Here is a 6,000-nt window from a genome sequence, read left to right as displayed (position 1 = left end):
TCCATTGTACCTACTTTTGTGTCTATGTAAACATAAATCGTTAATAATTATAAGACTTTCATTAACTGTAATGGATTCTAATTTATCTTCACTTTTTCAGTCGTCAATAATGTACATATGATCAAATGTAAAGTCGTCGTAGCCTAGTGGTTTGATCTATGCCTATCAAGCAGAGGGTCGCGGGTTCTAGCCTGGTATCGGATCTCAGAGTTTTTCGAAACTTATAGAAATTTAACATTTAGCTTTACGTAAAAGGACGCAGTGACCCAAAATGGGTCTTGGCCTCCAATCCAACACCAGATTACGCTAAACCTTGATATTCCTACTAAAAAATTCGATGCCATCGTGAAGTTCCCAATCCACATAGGGCCCACGTGGGAAGTAGTTCTAAGAGAAAGCCTGTCTTATGCAGTGGGACGTATATAGGAGATGTTCATCGGATTATTTTTTACAAGCTTTTATTTAGTTACACTTTACAGACGACCAGATGGCCTAATGGTTAGAGAACCTGACTACGAAGCTTGAGGTCCCGGGTTCGATTCCCGTGTCGGGGCAGATATTTGTATGAAAAATACGAATGTTTGTCTCGGTCTTTGGGTGATATTAATATGTTATGATTAAGTATGTATCTATATCTATATAATTATATTTATCCGTTTCTTAGTACCCATAACACAAGCTTTGCTAAGCTTACTTTGGGACTAGGTCAATTGGTGTGAATTGTGCCGTGATATTTATTTATTTATTTATTTATTATTATTACTTACTTATTTATTATTAGACGACCAGATGGCCTAGTGGTTAGAGAACCTAACTACGAAGCTTGAGGTCCCGGGTTCGATTTCCGTGTCGGGGCAGATATTTGTATGGAAAATACGAATGTTTGTTCTCGGGTCTTGAGTGTTTAATAAGTATTTAAGTATGTATCTATATCTATTTTATTTATCCCTTTCTTAGTACCCATAACACAAGCTTTGCTAAGCTTACTTTGGGACTAGGTCAATTGGTGTGAATTGTGCCGTGATATTTATTTATTTATTTATTATTATTACTTGTCCTGTCCAGATGTTTGTCATTAAATCTTGCAAATTAAATTTGATCCACTTCTCGGTTACCGATTGAACTGAAATTTTGCATACTTGTGTCAATTGCATGACAATACAATATTCTGGTAGTGACATCCAAGTATTCCGGCCAGGATCGTCTCCGCAGGACGGAACTCTTCAACGGTTAATGGCATCGACTTGAAATTTGGTATGCAAATGTAGTTTGGGTGACAATATAAGTACAGTCAGCAAAAAAAGCTTATATAAAAATGTTTTTTTACCAAAACCTATTTATTCATCGTGCATATTAAAGTGTCATATAATTACTAAATATACTGAGTAGCAAAACATCTGGCCCGTATTTTTGGGCTGTCTGCTTTTCGGGTATCTGAAGATACCTAATGAACCTAACGTACCTATTAACGTAATGATAAATATTAGCACCAATACAAGCGCTTTTCACTGGTCATATTAATATGACATGCCACCAAGAAACAGCTACCCTAAGTGAATAGAATAGAATAGAATAGAATAGAAACGTTTATTCGCTAATTCGCAAAGTGCCCTAAAACTTGAGTAATAATGTGAATATTCAAGAAGCTGTCAGCTGCAAAAGACGTAATAATAATAGTGACCAAAATGAGGAGTTATTTTTGAAAGCCGGTATCACAAATGTGGACAAGATTAGGAAAAGAGATCATCATCATCATCATCAGCCTGCTGGATATTCGCCTCCCCAATTGCACGCCACTGAGCACGATCCTCGGCCACTCTCATCCAGTGCCCTTAGTGTAAGTTTTCGGTTACAAAATACGTCTCGATCACGTTCGCGTTAAAATCTCAATTTGTATAGAAACACGAACATCGCAAACGTTCCGCTAGAGGCGCTGTTCGTGTTTCCATATAAATTGAGATTTTAACGCGAACGCGATCGATACGTATTTTGTAACCGAAAAGTTACACCAGGGGTACAGTTCTTGCCAGCCACTTTGCGAAGATCATCGCTCCACCTAGTCAGAGGGCGTCCCACGCCACGCTTGCCGATCCGCGGTCTCCACTCATGAACGCGATTACACCAGAAGTTAGCGGAAATAGATACTTACCCCCTTATTCATAAACGACAATCAAACCTATTTTAGTTAAAATGCCGCTAAAATTCGTTTGTCCTTATCTGTCACTTCGACATTTTTATTTGTTAGAAAGGGACAAAGCATTTGTTAGTTAACGTAGGCTTGTTAAGTTTTATGAATAAGGGGGTTAGTACCTAGGTAATGCGCCTGTTACTATTAGCCTAAGTTCGTACTTCTTTGGGTCTCACAAATACACATTGAGCTCTAAATTTCAACTTAGTCAGTTAAATAGACTCGCATGAAATCGTTTGCGATAGACGGACATATGATTGATACTTTATCACTTCTCATGTTTCAAAGGTAGGTCAATTATAGCTTTACGAGGCGGGAGTAAAGTGAGAACTTTAGTCCCTAGGGAGTTAAAGTGATTTTTTTTTTAATTTACTTCGAGTGACTTAGATAAACTCAAACAGCCAGTACTTGCTTCGTTTTTGGCATAAAATAAGATTGTATGTGGACCATTTTCATGACGAAAATGTTACGTTCTTAGTCTACGTGGTCTTAGTTCTATGCTTTTTCCGCATAGAAGGTGGCGCCATTCTATTTATTCCAGTTTGTGTATTGACCATTTCGCCGATGCGATTTTGTTATATCTGTGTCTGGTTGGAAAAAACTACTTACCGCGAAAACTTTGAAATTTTTGTAGAGCGTAAATCATAAACGATTAAAATAAATTGATTATTCACACAATGTCGTCAAGCGATAGTAAAAATTATGATGTGGAGTAAAGAGCAAAAGATATAATTGATAATCTTTTGCCACCGAAATCTAGAATAATTTATTTAAAAACCTATGAAAGTTTTATGGATGCATTAATTCTTTCAGAGTTTTCACCTCGAGACTAAAAGTCAATATAAACCCTCGCTAAAGCTCGGGTGGCTAACCACTTCGGGATATTGGCTTATTTTAGTCCCTCGATAAAAAATATACTATTAAAGTTCCCTCTTTCCTTTATAAGGTCCGGAACCTGGGTTTACTCATGAAATTTTACAGTTGTTTTTAACGCAACATAAATTAATAAAGATCACGATATACAATTTGGGATTTCTCAGGGGAATTTTGGAAAATCCTGGAATTTCAATTGTTACTTCCATATCGAATAGTTCACGCGTGAGAAACTGCGGGTAAACTCTAGTATTTAATATGTTTGCCGCAACGATTTATTTTCTAACTCGCTAACATCATCATCATCATCATCATCCCAGCCTATATACGTCCCACTGCAGGGCACAGGCCTCCCCTCAATATTAGAGGGCTTGGGCAGTAGTTCTCACGCAGGCCCAGTGCGGACTGAGAACTTCACACACCATAGAATTGCTTCGCAGGTTTGTGCAGGTTTCCTCACCGCCATGATGGCCGAGTGGTTTGACCTATGGCCTCTCAAGCAGAGGATCGTGGATTCAAACCCCGGCTCGCACCTCTGAGTTTTTCGAAATTCATGTGCGGAATTACATTTAAAATTTACCACGAGCTTTACGGTGAAGGAAAACATTGTGAGGAAACCTCGCTAACATACTCATAATAAACTATAGGGTCCTGTTTAATCAGTATAATTAAACTTTTTGTATTAAATAACAGAGTTTTCAATAATGATCGAAATGGAAAATAACATTTGTTATAACGTTTTGGAGACATAAAATCATTTTACATAATCAAGTTACTAAACAAGTGACTGAAATATAATGACGTGATATATTTTTAGAATCGGCTTAGTAAGCCCTTTCATAATACCAGACACAATCAGTTTCAGAACAATTTTTTTTTTCATATATAAAAAGATGACGTCATAACTCCTCCCCCTTTTTTTTCGTGTTACGGGTCAAATTGATTTTTATGGCCTAGAGATCAATCGTTCCGATTTTAATGCTTTAAACACTAACTGTAGTATTTTGAAAGACACGGGCTCAAAATTAGGAATATTTAAGTTTGGTTAATAATGTAAGGTTTGCCTCGTTAATCAAATAAATTATTTTGTGCCATTTCGCAATTATATTTTCATCACACTTACCATGTTATCTTGTCACAACACCTAGGCTTGGCTGTAATAGCTTAAATGTAAATAGCCATTAGGTATTTAATTAACTAAAACAATTACTTTACTCACCCGCGACCTTTTGATAGCTACGTATATGCTAGAAATGAGTGTTCATGCAGTTCTGGAAGGGAACTCCTCAAAAGTTGATGGCACACACAAAAGACTACATGATCATTAAATTTCAATGACAATGCGTTTATATTATATATACCACCTGATGCTGCAGCCGGGGTCGTCTGCTGATGACGGAACTCCTCAAGAGCTGATAGCACAGATACGAAATTTTACATGTACGTTCAATGTACTGACACAATTACTTTTAGTTCCTCCACCTCCACACTGTAAGAACACAGACAAATCACATAAACCCATCTGTCACCACCACCACATTACACTGACGCGTTTTGAACTTAATCAGAGCTCATTTTCAGAGCAACACAACCGTACACCATGCTACTAGATATAAGACTAACAAACCAAAATAAACGTTTTAATAAACAGTACAAAATAGATAAAAAAAATCTTAACTTAAAAAGTTTTAATAACATCTGGTAACATCTGTAAGTCTAACATGTGGTAGCATGGTGTACGGTTGTATTGCTCTGAATATGACCTCTGGTTGAGTTTGAAACGCGTCAGTGTAATTTGGTGGTGGTGATTGAGAGGTTTATGTGATTTTTGTTACGCCTGATTAAATAATAGGTCAGCTAAATAAGTGGTGTCAAATTTTAAACAAATCCCTATATTTTCCTATGAAATGAATATGTCGCTAAAGTCGAACTTTCGAGTTGACAGACATGTCTATCGGCATTATTGTTTTATGCCATGCAAACGATTAACAACTTTAAGTTGGTAGACCACATATTTGGCTGATGGTGCCTATAGTTTCAACGGGCGCACTTTAAATGTTTTTTTTTTTTGCTTATAAAATCACGGGGCACAACTATTGTGCTCTAATTGACCACGTAATTACTTAGTCTTAATTGGAGGTGATGAATTTTCAAATTTCATGACTGTATAAGTTATAGCCAGTTTATGCTGTTATAATAGTATAACATACAGCATAAAAATATCTGTTTAGATACGTAAGTATAAACTTTACATAGTACCTACTAAGAGTACTACCTACTAATAAAAGGATACATTTATTTTTTTACCTGGAGAGTAGGACCTGCATTTTACAGCGATTCCCGCGTAAGGGGATCATTATGTACTACCATCCTCTGATATTTTTAATAATTACCCGCTGGTACTTTGAAAACCAAGTTTACGGTGGATGCAAGCCGCTTTCAACGGAATCAACTGGAGGTCTTTGGGGAACGCCTATGGCCAACAGTGGACGTCCTTTGGATGATATAATGATGATGATGATTCATTGAAAATAATAAACCGATTATAAACTTATTCGCAGTCAAAAACTTTCTTAAGTTTTGTTTCTTTTAATTCTTCTAAGTATAGGACAATATTCTTTTCACACCTCTCTTTCAGAAAAGTAACTTTCCTCCCTGATGAGAGGGAGCAAAGTGCAACTTTTCTGTTCAAGGCTTTTCTAAGTATTTTATTGCAAATGCCATTTTTTTATGTTGATAATTGTAAATCCACGCCATTTTCTATGCTGTTTGTTCTGTTATAATATTAAGAATATTTTTTTCCAAGTTTCTTAATGCTCGGTGTGAAAAGTTGTATGAGCCACTCGGGAGCAAAATTATTTTCATTTTGGGCGTTAACACTTAAATCCCTCATTACGCTCAGGATTCTACTTTAGAATCCCTCGCTACGCTCAGAATTC

Source organism: Choristoneura fumiferana, chromosome 16 (genome assembly GCF_025370935.1).
Source record: "Choristoneura fumiferana chromosome 16, NRCan_CFum_1, whole genome shotgun sequence".
Taxonomy (NCBI): domain Eukaryota; kingdom Metazoa; phylum Arthropoda; class Insecta; order Lepidoptera; family Tortricidae; genus Choristoneura; species Choristoneura fumiferana.
The sequence above is the reverse complement of the archived record's forward strand: the minus strand, read 5'-3'. Positions refer to the sequence as shown.